The sequence below is a fragment of the Canis lupus genome, chromosome 23 (assembly GCF_011100685.1).
Source record: "Canis lupus familiaris isolate Mischka breed German Shepherd chromosome 23, alternate assembly UU_Cfam_GSD_1.0, whole genome shotgun sequence".
Classification (NCBI taxonomy): domain Eukaryota; kingdom Metazoa; phylum Chordata; class Mammalia; order Carnivora; family Canidae; genus Canis; species Canis lupus.
Window position 1 is genome coordinate 6,073,578 of NC_049244.1, and position 17,728 is coordinate 6,091,305.

The 17,728-nt window shown below is 38.5% G+C and overlaps 1 protein-coding gene across 23 annotated transcripts in view; it reads left to right on the forward strand.

The window, feature by feature from the left end:
* The window catches only part of ARPP21 (cAMP regulated phosphoprotein 21), a 155,673-nt gene that overhangs the window by 117,351 nt on the left and 20,594 nt on the right, over positions 1-17,728 (forward strand). The window lies entirely within an intron of this gene.

The following is a 17,728-nucleotide window of genomic DNA, read 5'->3' on the forward strand; positions in this document are numbered from 1 at the left end:
GTTCAGCTGTGAAATGGGCCTTCTCTCATCATGGCCTTTAGCTGGTCTTTTTTAGACATTTAAAAATAGAGAAAGAGGAAACTGGGCTTTAATCCGTGTGTGTGTGTGTGTGTGTGTGTGTGTGTGTGTGAATGTGATTGCCCTAATGAAGGGAATTTAGATGGTTGGTAGCACTTACTTTTACATTTACTTTCAGTTTCTGAAATTTGCATCAAAAGTATTTTTAAATTTCTGGCAGGACATAATGGCATGTTTGGTGACTGCTGTGAAAATTAATGTATTAATTTGGCAAAACTCATGACGTACTTATTAAGGATACTTCTAAATAAGCTCCCATAAGCCCAAAATGACTTTCTTCCTCCTATTGAAAACAGGCAAATATAGGCATGTGAATTTATAGATAGGTATCTATGAAGTCGAATTTCAGAGGTGTCATTTAGCAAGCATGGGGAATAACTCATATGATTCTTAGTCCTGGGCTCTCACTGTGCTCCAGGGTATCAATAAAACCGTACTGGGAGCCAAAGCTCTATATCTTCCCCATCCACTTTATCCATCTTATCTGTATTTTTTCCTCCTCAGAACAATGAAAGAGAATATGAAGACTGTACAGTTGATTTCTGAATTATTCGGCTGCTGAGCTTGTCAGTTATTGAAGGATATTTAGGGTACTGTAGGCTTTTGCTTCCTTTTCTGGGTAATTGAGCCACCTGCTCAGCTAGTTTGCCAGGAGTTTAGTCTCTTATTCAGGAATGAGACTTCAGCTCAAGTAACAAAGTTCAGATAATTAGTATCTGCTTTGTTTGTATATGGGGGGAGGTAGTGGTGTAAACAACTGACATTTTTTTTTTCCTGACACTTATGAGATCTAGCAGTCGTAGGTCAAGTTGTCAGCTGGTTTGGTTTTCTTGCCTTGCCTTGTGTAAGTCTACCTTTTCTTTTCAAACTGAAGAGGGGAGGAAAGATATTAAGGTGGAAAACTGATGTGCTTTGCCAAAGCGTTCTTATAATGTTGTCAACAAACACTAGCACGTTGGATTGTTTCACCACCAGCTAGAATTAACCAGAACAGAAACAGCATTTCTGTGTTCCTTCTCATTTTGAGCCACTCTATTGTTGTAGGAATTACATTATACCTTCAGGAACTAGATGGCATATATTAAACATCCCATTGTATCTGTGTGTGTTTATAATTGGAGATTAAAAACCTAAAAAGGACATGCCAGGGTTTATTCAAGAGGCTGTGAAAAAACAGAGTAAAAAGACACCGAAAGCTTTCTTTCTTTTTCTTTTTTTCTCCCTTTGTTGTTGTTGTCTTTGTTGTTGGTTTGTGGTGACAGTAACTGACTATAAATTATGTGAATCAGTAATGCCAGCTCTCAGCACCCTGGGAGCTCTCTTCCTTCTCCAGCTCACACTGGTGGCCCTCTGGGTCTGCAGTTTTGTTGCGAAGACTGGCTATGCAATTCTGTACATTTGCCTGGTGGTGACAGCCAGCACTTATAGGACAACTGCCATCTGGCTCTTTCTGCTAGATTTGTAGCAGAAGTCTCTCTTGGGTTTGGGGAATGTGAGAGTCTCCAGGGAAGCCAGAACCTCTGTGAAATCACCACAGATGGCTTAATTTGGGGAGCTAACAGGCATGGAAGTAGAAGTAGAAAGTGGAAAAATAAATCAACTGGGAGTTTAATGTCTGCTGTCCTTCAAGGGATTTGAGATGAATTTCATCGATTTATTAGAACTTTATTATGTACCTGGAAGAATTTGGAGGCATAGTGAAAACGAATTGAAACATTGAAGACTTCAGTTAAAGACCCCATCATGTAACAGTAGATGCTAGACTTTTTCTTTAGGAGCGTGATGATGTGATAGAAATCAGCCATGGGAAGAATGCACTTGCATAGTTCCTAAGTCATTGTTTTCCAAGAGATGTTCCACCCACATTAGGATGAGGAAGGGAACTTATTAAAAAGACAGATAACTGGATTTTCCTGAGTTTCTGAGGGTTGGGTACCACCTCCCTCCAGGGATTACTCATTTTTTATGGGGAGGCTGTGTTTCTCCAGTCTCTGTAAAAGCTTTTTTTTTTTTTTTCTTTTTAAACTAGGTGTAACTGATTCTAATGCTCAGAGAGATCAGCTTTTCTCAAGGAATTAACATGCATTAATATTCAGGTGGTCAAAGATGATTTCATTTCTCAGTCCAAACAAATCTACTTTGAGAGTTCTGATTTTTATTTCCTTCCCTATGTTCTAAAATATCCATGGGAAGGATAGTGTCAGGGTCAAACTGGATGCACATTTCCTTCCACATTTTTCAAGGTGTGTATGTTGCCAGGAATACCATCTGATAAGCAAATGTTTTTTTTCTCTAGATTTGGGGATGTGTTCAGAGATGATTCTGACTAGAAGGTGGCCGAGTGTTTTGATGGAGGCAAGGTACACGAAAAAAGTGGCATCTGGCCAGCAAGTTTGATGACTTATAAGGCAAAGCGACTTCTAAACTGCTCATATGACCTCATTGCCTTCATAAGAATTTCTTCTTTATGCAATAACATGATGAATTTATAGAGTAACTGCTTACATGAAGACAGGAACTTTGTGTTGGAGAATAGCCTTCCTGCATTACCTTCTCCTCTGTGCTTTGAAGCGGATGGAGGTGTCCCATTGAAACAGTCAGCAAAGTTGGTGTTCTACTCTGTTATTTTCTCTTTCATTTGTTTTTATTGGAGTTTGATTTGCCAACATATAATACAACACCCAGTGCTCATCCCATCAAGTGCCCTCCTCAGTGCCCGTCACTCTGTTTTTAAAAGGAATATTCTAATCTTCTCTGAAGGAAAAATAATCTGAGTGGAACCAATGTGATTCTATATTATTAAATGGTGGAAAGTGGGAGCTAAGATATGGATTCCCAGAAGGTAGAGACTGGAAAGATTAGCCGTTATAGCCACCAGTGATTTTAATGCCTTGTGAGCAAGGAGATTTCTCCAGGGTATATCATGAGTTCTGTTTCTACAGGCTGAATTTCCAAGTGAAAGCCAGACATCAATTTTGTAACCAGGTATTTATTCCACAAGTGTTTATTGAGTCCCTCATAGAAGGACCGGGCAGAAATCCAATGATATCTGGAGATACAGACCTGGTGTCTCCCATGTTGAAGCCATTTGCACTATTCATCACAAACCCACTCCAATCTGTTGTGATTTTATAACATGTTTAAGTAACAAAGAGCTTTTTCCAAATACAGAGCCCTCAAGACCAAAGTCAAAAACTTTGTAATAACCACACACACATAGACACACACATGCACACTCACATACACATATGGAATGTGTATCATTATTCTTACACATAAAAAATGATTCCCCAAAAGTTAGTTGATATTTCTTCATATATATTTTAAACCAAAATGGCAGAGATCTTCTGTCATGGAAAATATTCTTATTTGTGTTTGTAAACAAGATAGACTATACTTTACTTTGACAACTGTAAAAATGATATTTGTGATGCGATTAGGGAAATGCTAATATAATTTCTCAGTTTCAATGTATTTGCTTTTCAATGTACAGTCAACAATATTGGCAACAGGTGTGATACTATTCAAGTCATTAGCATATTGGACCCTCAGCCTAAGACTTGCAGGTCCTCATGTATTTCCTCTCATTATAATGTCTCCTAATTTCTGATGAATATTGGATTCATGGGGGCTAAAAGGTGGGCAAAGGAAAGTATCCTTGACTACTTACGACCAGTTGATACCAACTGTGTTAATATAAACCTCATGTAGCAGGCCCACAGGCAGGATTTCTTAAATGAACAAATGGCAGATGCCACAATTCCCTAAAATAATAAGACCAAATGCTGGAAAAGATGCTTGTAAGTGTATGATTGAATCCTGATTCAAAGACTTGCCTATGTTGGGGTTTTGTTAAGGCTTCATTTAGCATCGTATTGACGGCCATAAGTTTAAAACCAGATGGGGCCTTTGGAGCCAAGTAAACTATAAAGCACCATCATTCACAAGATTACCCAGTCCTTCTGGGAAGGGGTCATCTCTCCACTGTCCCTCAGTGATTCTTTTTACTGAATGTTTCTGATTCTGATGCTCAGGCAGTCTAGGTTCTCTGAAATACTTCAGACTTGAAATAACCACAGGAGAACTGAATCAGGGGGCCTTAGTAAGGGATACAAACATAGGACCAAACAATTAGACAGAATAAAGGAAAGCCCCTTGGACATAGGTCTAAGATTAGTGATTCCGTGTGTCTTTTTAAGATTATGATTGATTACACAACTGGGGTTGAGGAAACTATCCAAAGTTCTCTAATAAAATTAAATGGCATACTTTGGGTTCATTGAGCTCCCAATGCTTCTGATGAAGAGTTCCCCCACTTATCTCATTTCTGCTCCTCTTGGAAATCTCCCTTCCAAACTGGGTCTTGGTAGAAGAAGGTGGGATTCTCATGCAGCCTTAGGACAACTCGTAAGAGAATCAACACAACCTTGTGTGTGGGTTGACATCTGTGGAGGACTGCCTAGAATTTTGTGCATCTGATAATGTTATTTAAGTCTTGATGTGTGTGTAACATCCACTTGTCATGGAGGGCATGGAAACAGGCAGTGGCTGCCTGCCTCACCTTACTTTTTACCATGCAGTTACACTCAGTAAGGAAAAGAACTATTTATTACCTAATGCCATGGATCCATATGGGTCTTGGACAGTCACCAAATGGTAACCTGGTGGTTTTCTTTTGGACAGTCAAAAGTCTTTTAGAGATCACTGTAAAATCTTATAGATTCTACATAAGTGAATATAGTATATTGATTTTGAGTTTGAAGTCATAACTGACTTTAATGACAAATTAGAGGCCTAGAGAGGGGCATTCCACAGTTCCAGTATAGGAATCTAGTGTTAAGTGATGTTATTTCCAAATTTTTCATTGCCTTTTGATACTTGCAGAAATATTCAGAAATTGTTCATAAACAGTAAAATTTTGCAAATGACAGTTTTATATTCCAAATATGATTTTCAGATGGGGTAGAATTACTGAGGCTGACAAGAATTTGAAAATGCATTGAAAAGATTTTTACTTGCTTTAGGCAATTGTTAGCATCTCTTCTTGTCCCATTGAAGAGTATGGCAAAAGTTTTAACTTTTGTTGGTAAGTTTTAAAAAATGTAAGAGTGATAGAAATAATAGTTTAGTTCTTGTGAAGTCTCTTAGTCAAGAAAAATTATAGCTGTATTGTCTCCATACTTTTGAATGATAAATAATAGCATTTTTAGAAATGTTTGCTTTTAATACTGTGCCTTTGATTTTCAAACCTGAGAGCTTGCACTAGACGTATAACACTTAACTAACATAAAGTTGTGTGGCAACAGATTTCAGTATTTTTTTTCCTCTGTGTGTTCTTTTTTTATTTTTTCTCTCCAATGGCTGATGTATGCCCCTGGTCTTCAAGACTAAATTTGGATTGTTATGTGCTTTCCTGCATTAGCCCTGTGGGGATAGCAGCTTAGGACATAATGGGTGGAAGTCAGGAATTGACCTCACTGTCACACCTACATCCCTAATTCCAGGTGACCCACTCAAGTACAGTTTTCTTTGGTCACAAAAGAGGTCAGTAAGAACACAGAATTACTCAGCAAAAGAGGGAAATCTGGATAGTGTTTTGTGGGAGTTTTAGTTTTCTGTTTGCATATATACTCAGTTTGTTTTTCTAGTTGTTTATAGAGGGGTACATGTAAGTCTACCACTTTTACTAAAAAATTATAGTTCTGTTGCTTCTATGTGAAAAATAGAAATATTCATTATATACACACACATATAGATATACAGAGTCTATAGAGGATATTTAACTACTTATTGAGTTATGGCAAGGAGTTTAATACTGAATATTTTCAAAACCTCTTCACTACTCAGGATCTGAAGTAGTTCTCTTATGTTCTATTGATTAAATACAAAGTCACCACATCAGAATTAAATTATGAGAAATACATTGTTCTCTCATGTAGGTGCTATTGCTGAAAGAGAAAATTCTGCTTAGGTGAATTTTTTTAAAATTATTTTTTAAGTAATTGGACTTAAATCCAGAAGTGTACTTTCCCACCTTACTAAACAAAGTATACACTGAACATAAGATTGTTTGTTCTTACCCTAAATATCCCAAGCCTATACTTGTTTTTCCTGGTTTACATATGTCAAAATGCCAAATTCTAAGCAGAATTGCCTTGACTTCCTTTTTTTTTTTTTTTTTTTTTTTTTTTTTACCTCTTCTCTGGTTAGGATTGAGAGTATGATAACAAAGTTTGTTAGAAACATGTCGGAGATTGATTCTGAAGATAAGCTTCTTAAGTAAGAATGAAAAGCATGGGGTTTAGTACAGAGACACTGACATGTAGTTTACAGGGTCATCTCTTTGCCCTGAGTCCTTTAGCTTATTATGTAAGTGAAGCATCAGTGTACAGAAAGTCAGTCAGCAATCCTTCTTATCAACCAGGCATAGCCAGAATACAATTTTCCATGCTTTCTCTCCAAGGAACAAAGCTCAGCCATCCCAATAAACAAAGAGGTGACATAAAAGTGTAATGAGAGGAGAATGCTGAATGCTTAGTAAATTAATTGAATGTAAGTAATTTCTTCTTACTGAGATCAAAACTGAGTAAGATGAAAAAGATAAAAATCAGTCCTTTTAAATATATTGGCTTCAATAATTATTGCACATAAACAATTTATTGTATATAATGGAATGGTTCGTAATAAGAACTAAGAAGTTAGATTAACTGGCTTCAGATCTCTGCCTCGTATGGCTGACTTTGGGCACATTAACCACTGCCTCAGTGTTCTGTTCTGTAAAACGAAGATACTCCTAGACCTAACTCATCAGTCACCAATGCAGTAATGAGACTAGACTGTTTCCATTGTTGGCGCTTAGTAAGTGCCTGATGCATAGACAGCCAGGTCTGGTGAGTAATGTAGCTTTGGGAACCTCATAGAGCCTGCAGAGGACATGAGCAGCAATACTGGAGATTTACTCTTCCAAGGCACCTCTTTTCTACTTAGGCAGGCTAAGAGCCAATGCAGTAAAATGCTCCATTCGGTGGTCTTCTGCTAGAAATTAAACTTTCTGAATTTTCAGTGCTTGTCCCATGTTAGAGTCATGTTTTTATTCTTTCAAGAAGAAACTGGGCATTTTGGATTCTTTGGTAAAATCCAAAGAATTGTCTTTGGACAAAATGTGTCTTTGCCCAGTTTTGTTCTGGAACCAATTTGTAAATCTCCACCAATTATAGTTTTAATGGCACACATGCTTAAGGTAATGTTGAATGCAGTATGGAGGTGCCAATCTCTTTATTGATGAAAACAAGAGAAGCTTTATTATTAAACAAATAATAAAAACACTATCGCAAAATAAAACCATCAGGTGCTAATTTGTTTCTTTGCCTACCCTAGATGCCACTGCATATGAGGAATTATCATGGAAAACACATTCTTGCTGTAATTTGGAGCCTTTAGGTATTTGATGAGCCAATTGCCTCCACTTGAATCTGGTCTGTAATTTATCATTGGTGTGTCCTACCCTGCACAAACGCGCCCTTTGTGGGTAGAGGCAAAGCTAATATACTTTCCAAGTGTATTTGAATTGCTTCAATAAATCACAGCTGCCACTGTAAGCAGTTTTATCATTTGCCAGAACAATAAGTTATCTCCATGCTTTATAGATGCAATGCTATCCAAGACTTTTATTTGTGTAAATTGTAATGTATCATAACCCATTTCCTAAAATGAAATTAGGAAGCTCATAATATATTTTTTAAGATGCAAGGAAACATTCCAAGGAAGTCCTGTAAGCTCACTGAGAAATGCAGCAGTTTTTATCCTGCTCATTATTTAGTAGCACTTTATTCCTTTATGATTACTGTAATAATGCGGGCATTAAATGCTTGCAATTGGGGTTAAACTTCATTTAGCTCTTTACTGCTCCAGTGTCTCAGTGAAACCAGTCCACAAACAAATAAGACTCCGTACAAATCGTTCCTGTTGGGTCTGCTATGCAAGAGGTGAAGAAACCAGATGTTTAGCAAGTATGTGTCTCTACTGACAGCTCTAAAGACAGTCATTCCAATTAATCAGGCTGCAGGATTACATTTTTGCCCATACTGATCTCTGGGATTGACTTCCAATTTTCCTTTTATTTCGCAATGACCAAACGTGAATTCAAACCTGATTTGAACCCTTTAGACTCCTGAGAGGGAAAATGTATTATATAATGATATTGTGTCTGCAGTTCCCAATGAGGACAACATAATCTAATTTTAATAGTATTTCAGGACTCTGTTCAGCATGATGGACAATAAAGTGTGGTGTTCTTTTATTGGCTTAACTGAAAAACTGCTAAATATTTATAAACTAATTTGCCATCACTTCTTACATGGTAGGAAAATACTTTTGTCTGTAATCGCCTCAATAGTTCATTCCAAGCAGAGAAAACAGTGTCTATAAAGGAGCCAGGTTTTATAATTAGAAACTAATTTATTTGTTTCATAGCCAAGGGTTCTCCCATGTGCACTGCAATATTTGAATAAGCGTTCATTCTTTCTGTCTTTATTATCAAGAGGGGACTTACATGTCCTATCATGGAATTTCAGATTCTTCTACCCTTCTCTTGCGAGTTGCCATGTTCTTCATCTTGATATCCAACTACCCGCTAGCTGCTATTGAGAACTTCATAAACCCTTCCTTCATGCCTGATAACTTCAAACCAGTGTTTTACAGCTTCTGGGGGGTGGGCCCATCCTGCCCATGAAACAGTACTTGCACATCAACGTCTAAATCAAGCATCACAACAGGTGAATCAGGACGCGCCCCAGGATTTTCATCCCCTCATTACCCCTAGTTTCCTGGTTTCTGGCCTCCACCTCCATGCCTCTCTGATGGCAAACCCAGGAAAACCCACCCCAGCTCCAGGGTCACACCCTGCTCCTTGCCTATGTGTTCCTCTGAATGTGTGCATGTGTATATTGTGTGTGGGTGTGGGTGTGTGTATGGGTGTGGGATGAAAAAAGGATGGAGGAAAGGCTAGGGTTGGAGATGGACACTCAGATTCTCAACTCTTTTAAGTAGGTAGAGTTCTGCCTCTTCCCATTTCTTTTTCCTAGGCATTCCATTCCCTTCTCTCCTTGACACCATGGAAGGGAGCTGGTTTCTTGCCCTCCTGCACCCCAGATGGATTCAGTTGACAAATTCCACTCCAAACAGTTTAAGTAAAAGATTATCATCATTTTTTGGAAGATTTACTCATTTTCCCAAAATATGAGACATTGCCTAACATGTATTTAGCGATTCCTTTTCTAGAAGAGCAATAATTTATGGGACTACTGCTATTGTGTAAATATCCATTCAAAAAAAGAAAAAACAACTGATAGTTTATGGTAATATCATTGATTTTAATAGCAGTATATTTTTTAAAGAAAAGAGCTATATAATAATAAAAGAGCAATCCTTCATGGATGGTCATTTGCACACTTAATTGGCAACTCGTCCACGCAGAATCCCATTCACAGATTTGCTTTTTATACTAAAAGTTCCATTGTAGCATGTTGAGTTTTACATTTTTTTAAGTGCTTAACTGAGCATGACTCACTCTCATTTATTTGTCTTTTCACTGAAAGGCCATCTGCATTCTTTTCCAAATTATTACAGTATGATGATATTATTACTATAATTGTTTTATCATTAAATGCTTGCAATTTATTGTCATATTGTCCCTTAAACACGGGCAGGATATTTTTCAGTATCCTAAGTTTGCTTCAAAGGCATAGTTTACTATAGAATTAAAATGTTATGGAAATGAAAAAGAGTTAGAATTGAAGGAATTTTGCTTGCGGGGTGCTCCATCTGTGGGAAACCTGGGAAGAAGGTAAAGGGAAATGAAGATTGATAATCCTTGAAGACACTATGCTTTCTCTCTCTCTCTCTCCCTCCTCTCTATCTCTCCATCTCTTTCTCTGTATGTATCTGTATCTTGTGAAAGTGAAAACTAGCTCAGTCTGAGAAAGTAAAAATCTGTGCAGCCATTCATCAGGCTGGAATATCAGAAACAGACAGCAGCAGGTGCAATGTTAATGGGAAATGTGTCTCCCCAGGACCTGTTGTATGAGCTGTAGTCATAATAACCCCCTTATCTGAATAATGACTACTGTCCTCTTATTCACTGGGAAATCTTGTCCCCTAAAATTATAGACTACCAAACTTTGTTCTTTGAAGTTATATCCATTGAGAATAGTAATTCCCACTCTCGCTTGGAAGACCTCAGTCATTGTAACATAAAGAACAGCCTCAATTCAGAGCCCACATGCAGGGTTTCAGATAGGAGCTTCTGGATATGACACTCCAGAATCTACCACTACTTTGTGGTTCCCAAGGAGATAGGACCCTGGATCTACTATGCAACCCAGACAGGATATTGACTCCTTGACACAGCCTTGCTTTGCTTCTGATAAACTCCCTCTGATAACTCTATTTTCCTCTATCCTTTGTTGGTGAGACACCCCATTGTTCCTCTGCTGTAGGGCCTTCCTCACTGTAATGAGTAATAATTTGTCAGATTACAGCTTTATTCTTGGTAGTCAGGCAGACTGTCCTAGAACAATCTTTATCTATCTATCCAGCCCCTTTGATAGTAATTTAGGGCAAACTTTCTTTGCTACCTGCCTAGAAAAGTATGCATTCCTGTAGCCAAATAAGTACATCCTAATTAAGAAACAGAAAAGGCAGTTGGACATGGAAACATAGTGTGTGAGTAAAGGCCTTGCTTAGAAGGGCATGGAGTGGTTTGGGTTAAAAATTCACAAAAGCTCACCCCTAACTACAAAAATAAAAAGTATACAAGTCTGTGGGAGTGTGGGGTATGTATCCTACTGAAGAGAGGTTTCACAATTCCAGGGACTCACTGTAATTTGCTGTGTTGTCACAGTTAAAAGAAACCATTGCATCAGTGAAAGTCTAAAGGTGGCTAGAAAGTTTCTCAACTGCCCCATTTATGAGCAAAATACTCATCTAAAATATGCTGATTTTTCATCGTCTCTGCGATTAAAACCAAACCTGTTTTGTATGATGCCCTTCTTCCCAGCAGAGCCCTGGCTGGGCTCCTAAATTCTCTTGAAGAAGGCACTTCGATGTTTTAGATGTCTGAAATTATTCTTTTTATGATGTCTGAAATTATTCTTTTTATTCATTTCTTTTCTTTTCACTAGCTTGGCCGAGGAAAGAATAGCTTGGATTTTGTAATGACAGTTTCTTTAAGGGTATGTGTTAGTAGGGTTAGAAAAATGACTTATCATCCTTGGTCTTGAGAGCCATTTGAAGTTTGGACAGCTCAGGCTACCTCTTAGAATTGCAGCTTTTTATCTTGGTGATTTGGAGACGGAACATTCTGAATGACATTCATGTCGTTCTTGTTATCCCAAGCAGCCTTTACTGTTTGTGGTGAAACAGTCACTGCCACATTTTTGAAGACTCTTAAAGGATGGCCTGGACTCCCCCCCCCCTCAGCCTTCTGAAGTGAGAACATATTTGATTATGAGTCTTCACTGGTGGTCAGTGACTTTGCCAACTTGTATTGATGCCACACTTGATGAGCATCATTTTTGAGCCTGGTAGATACCCTGCAGAAGAATTAAATATGAATTGTTAAAATCAGGACCAGTAGTTTGCTGATTGTATTCCCACACCAGGATTCTATATGCCCTAATAGATATTTTGTATCACTTAGGTGATTTATGTAACAATAAGGAGGATATGTGGGAGATCACTGCTGCGATATATTATTTTGGTCAGTGGATGGTTATTTGGTGTGACAAATAGAATGAATTAATTGTCAATAAGGAACCCAGTGTTTTCAAAGTAGAGAAAAGAATGCCTGTCAATATGGGTGAAACATTAAGGGCATGAATTCTCGGAGCTGGAGGAATCATCCAGTTTTCTCATTTTTCACTTGAGAAACAGGGATAGTTACATGCTTTGCCCAAATCACAGCATTCCTCTGTGTGTGACCTGTGGTTCCACTGGGAGAGAATTCCCTTTCTCTTTATTTTGTTGGAAATGTCTCTCCATGGGGCACCTGGGTGGCTCAATGTTTGAGCATTGCCTTTGGCTCAGGTTGTGATCTGGGGTCCTGGGATTGAGTCCTGCATCAGGCTCCCCACAGGGAGCTTACTTCTCCCCCTGGCTGTGTCTCTGCCTCTATCTGTGTGTCTCTCATGAATAAATAAATAAAATCTTTAAAAAAAAATGAAATGTCTTTCCTTGGTAGTTAAAGTCACACTTGGCAGGATGGGAAGTCAGTAGAGTAGACAGGCTATCAGAGTTCCTCCCAGCTTGGTTCCCGGGGCCCAGGGGCACATTCCTGTCCTTTGTCTATTCTGCTTGTTGACCTCTGAGTTCTACTCTTTAGAAACAAGATGTTTAGGTGAAATGTTATGTAATATCAGGTGGCAATGCCTTTTTGTTTAAATCTATGGACATTTATTCAACAGTAACAATGAATTTATTGAGCATCTGCTATGTATGCAGGCTTTGCAACCACATGGAGGGTGTGGGGAAAGCAAAGTGGGAAAAATGAGACAGAGATAAATAACACAAAGCTATTACCCTCAAGAAGGAAGAGAAAAGTGACTTAAAATCATTGCATAGTCATATACATGAACAAACTATTTTTTTTCTTTTTTTTTTTTTTTATTGGTGTTCAATTTACTAACATACAGAATAACACCCAGTGCCCGTCACCCATTCACTCCCACCCCCCGCCCTCCTCCCCTTCTACCACCCCTAGTTCGTTTCCCAGAGTTAGCAGTCTTTACGTTCTGTCTCCCTTTCTGATATTTCCCACACATTTCTTCTCCCTTCCCTTATTTTCCCTTTCACTATTATTTATATTCCCCAAATGAATGAGAACATATAATGTTTGTCCTTCTCCGACTGACTTACTTCACTCAGCATAATACCCTCCAGTTCCATCCACGTTGAAGCAAATGGTGGGTATTTGTCATTTCTAATAGCTGAGTAATATTCCATTGTATACATAAACCACATCTTCTTTATCCATTCATCTTTCGTTGGACACCGAGGCTCCTTCCACAGTTTGGCTATCGTGGCCATTGCTGCTAGAAACATCGGGGTGCAGGTGTCCCGGCGTTTCATTGCATTTGTATCTTTGGGGTAAATCCCCAACAGTGCAATTGCTGGGTCGTAGAGCAGGTATATTTTTAACTGTTTGAGGAGCCTCCACACAGTTTTCCAGAGTGGCTGCACCAGTTCACATTCCCACCAACAGTGTAAGAGGGTTCCCTTTTCTCCGCATCCTCTCCAACATTTGTTGTTTCCTGCCTTGTTAATTTTCCCCATTCTCACTGGTGTGAGGTGGTATCTCATTGTGGTTTTGATTTGTATTTCCCTGATGGCAAGTGATGCAGAGCATTTTCTCATATGCATGTTGGCCATGTCTATGTCTTCCTCTGTGAGATTTCTGTTCATGTCTTTTGCCCATTTCATGATTGGATTGTTTGTTTCTTTGGTGTTGAGTTTAATAAGTTCTTTATGAACAAACTATTTTTAAAGGCCTTTTGAACTATCCTTTCTTCAGATCAAGAGGATTTTTTTTTTTTTTTGGTTGTTTTGTTTGTTTTCTGCCAAAGAAATAGATTAGATTGACCTTAACAGGCTCCATAAAGATCCACTTCACATCAGGCAAGATCCATTTTTTTTTCTTTAAAGAAACTTACTATCAGATTTGGTGCAGGCTCAATATTATCTTTTTAAGTCACAAATGTAGCTGTTCTTTGAAGCCATTTTAGTTCTAATTTTGGTTGCAGCTGGTTACTGTGCCCAGTCAGAAATGTACCCTTTGATGAATTGGACAGGTTTAAGATCTGAAGCATTTGGGGACATCTGTTAAAGTAGTATTAGTATCAGCTATTCTTGGAAGTGGGATCAAAAGAAAGGATATTTAAATGAGAAACATCTTCCAGAGCTTAAAAAGTTTGCATCAGAAAATCATTTACTTAATTGTTCTCCATAGAGCAATCCTGTTTAATTTTTAGAAATGTCAGGCTCTGGAGAGATCTTAGAAGAGCCAGTTTAGCTCAGTACCCCAACTTTAGGGTCCTACTGCCGGCAGGAAAACAAAGACCAAAGGTGAGAAAGGCACTTGCTCAGAGCCACACGAGGGAGTCCAGCTGTGAGCTGACTTTCAGACTGCCAAGCAGTCAGGCAGTGATCAATCAGTAAGGCCATCCTTATTGCAGAGATGGGGCATGTTTTTTGCATTCAGAGGTGAGGTCCCGTCCTCCTAGGTGGTCCCCACGATCTCAGATTCTCCATCACATCTCCTTTATGCCTTTTCAAAGCCAACCTGCTTTCTTTGTGGCCCAGTGAATCTACTTCTACTAGACGTAATCCTCCTTTTTATTCCACTTTATTTTCGGCAATCATCTGGGTGGTGATCACAGATTTCTTAGCTGCAGAGAAATTAAAGGGCTTAGGATGCCTGAGAACAGCTGCCCGGCTCTGCCCGGGTTGATGTATTGATGTCAGCTTCCCAGCGTAGGGTGTGAGCCGGAACCTGGATCAGCTGTTCTTCCAGAATTGCACTTCTGTAACAGAGCCTGGCATTATTAGATTGCAATTATTTTTGCCTTCAGCAGGCTGTTCCTCATAGATATTTTTCTTTTTATTGAAGCGAGATCAAAAGGATTTTGTACTTTAAGAAATGGGTTTTTAGCCATATCTCCTGCCTCAGCATTGAGTTCCTTACTATTCATAAGACTCAAAACTGTGTCTTGAAAAATGAATAAAAGTATGTCATCTTGAGGATAAAGCATATTATTAGAGTGTGATGCCTTTTGGGCAACCCTGGGGGTGGCGTGCTCTTAGCAGCAAGTGAATTTTTAACTTCAAATAATTTTTTAAAGTTCTAAATAAAAGCAACTTTCCATATGCCAGACAGCAGGCTTAGAGGTGTTATGCTACTTAATCCTCACCCCAGTCCTCTGAGACAGATATCATCATTGTATCTCCTTCCTCATTTACAGATGATGGAAATCAAGGTTTGGCAATGGGAGGGAACTGCTCTTGGGGACACACGAGGCCTGTCTCCCAAAGCTGGATCTTTACCATAATACACTGCCTCTCATGACTTGACAGTTTGTGCCTACAAAATAAAACAGTAACCATCCTTGCTTCCTCCCAGAGAAATGATTTACTGATCTTAGGATGAGAGGTGTGCATCCACTGAGACGTCATTAGATGTGTGGTTTATGGGTATTAGATATCAAATAACAGCACTTTCACACCTAGGTAAAAGAGTTGTAATCATCTATTTTTAAACTGCTCAACTATGTCCTTCATCATGATCTTGTTAATAATGCCAGGCCGCTTAGGACCTAAGGGTCCTGAGATTTCATCATATAAGCTTTCCAAGGGCCCTCACCTGCTGAAATACAGCTTTCCTTAATTAAAATTGTATTCTCAAAAGAAACAGCTCTATGTGTTTTTCGGCAAGTTAATAATGGAGCTAATTATTGTGCTGCACTGCATCTTCAGCTACATCTACTTAAATACGGGCATTTGTAGCTTTGTGTTCCCCAGCAGCACTGTGGAGGCACAGGGTCAGCTAGGCTGACGTTTTTTGTTGGGAGGTTGTGCCGACTCCGTTTTACTCACTTTGGTAAGACAGTGTCTGTGTCCTGTCTTTGCAGCCATCCTATCGATGGCCAGGTACAAAAGCCTAGTAGTTAAATGTTCTTTGTCTATGGAGTGGAGGTACAATGGAGAACGTCCCTCTAAAATGTGCTTACCGATTAATAATAGCTTAGAAAGGATTTCCCATGTGACATACAATTTAAAAAATCATGGCCATAAATAAGACTGAATGAGAGGCATTTAACTGATAGGCTTTATACTTAGGGAGGTGCACAACAGGACAAATTCCCTCCCATAGTCAATTCACAAAGGTCTCTCAAAGGAGCATGTTACTTTCGTCGGCAGTCTCCCTTGGATCAGTCATAGACACTTGAACTTGTCTAAGTGACATTAAATTACTCTTCATCAATGCGATGTATTCCACTATGTTCCTCAAGCCCTGCCTCCCTCTCTTCCACTGCTTTTAACACTTAGGATCTTGCAGGGAGGACTGAGAAGGGGACTCCATTCGAATTGTGTTATATTTGAATGGTGAAGAATGAGAATTGCTCATCTCTCTGGCTAGATCAAGAGTTTTAAATTCTGGGTTCTGTGATTGGATTTCTGGAGTTCCTAAAACCAGAGAAGCTTTAGGCAAACTTTTTTTGTATGTGCCTGAGTACAGCAGACTAGAAAAAGAGTTCAAGACTTTATCACATTCCCAGTATGATCCATCCTCCCCTGTGATTGTTAAATGCCAGCGTCCTTGTCCAATGAAGAGTCAGTGGTGTCTACTGTTGTAGTGCTCATTCTTTCAAAGATTTGCAAAGCATTTAAACAGCAATTCTCAAACTGGGCTTTCAGGGCTTCTGGGAGTCCTTGCTGTCGAAACCAGTAAATGTGCCAAATTTAAGGAAGAATAATACATCATGTTAATATAACCACCTCCTGCCCCTCCCTGCCCCTGAGAAAAATAACTCTGAAGATGTGCTCTGGGTGGGAGGCTATTAGTAGATTAGATGAGCAGGCCTTCTTCACTCAGTCACACATGCCTTTGGCACTATTCTGAACCCAATTATCTGCCAAACTGTTTCAAATAGCTTTGATTCTAAGCTATACATTGTTTAACTTGTATGCATTATGGCCCATTGGTTAAGGACAGGAAGAAAAAGGACAACAAATGTTGTAATGGAATTTGTGAGCAGCACACAAAGTAGTATTCCTCGAACTTCATTGCAATAAAATCATCACTATCTTCATCAAAGTTTATTTACATGTACATATGCATATACATGCAAAAGCACACATGCATCTTTATGTAAAAGTACATATGTGTGTATTTATCGATGTGCATGTGTACATGTACCTACTTATATATTGCACAGTTACTATGCACACACACATATATAGTAACAGAACCGTTTATCATCTAAACCCTTACATGTTTGAGAATGAAAAGGAAGGCTATTAATAATTGCACTAGAGCAACAGGCATTAATAGATGCATATGGGCCACCTACATATAACTGCAAAATTTGCCTCTAGGATTTAAAGAAAAAAAGTTATAGATTTTAATCTTCATTTTGTGCTCCTTTAAGACAATATATATTAAATAAAAACTAGTGATGAAAAGTAAAAAATAAATACATTCCAAAGTTTAAAAGAGGAAAATGATGACATTTATATCCAATTTGGCCTCTTGTTTAGAAGGAATAAAGGCTACCTATGATCTACCATGTGTCTTTTTGCAGCTAAGTGCTTTCAGTGACCAGCGTGAATCCTTGTGTCTTATCAATTAGAAACAAAACACAAAAATCCTCAAAACCAGCCTGTTGATTTTTAATGCGTAAAGTTTAACATTTCCAAACATCAAGTTAAAGTTCATGTTTCAAATCTTTCTTGGTACTTTAATATGTCTTTAACCAAAGTGCTCATTTTATTTTTTATTCAGTTGGTTTCCAGGCCCAAAATTTCAAAAGGTATATGTTCACAAATCATGACTTTTTTTCCCTTACATAGTTAAAAAGAAAACAAATGAAACTTCGTG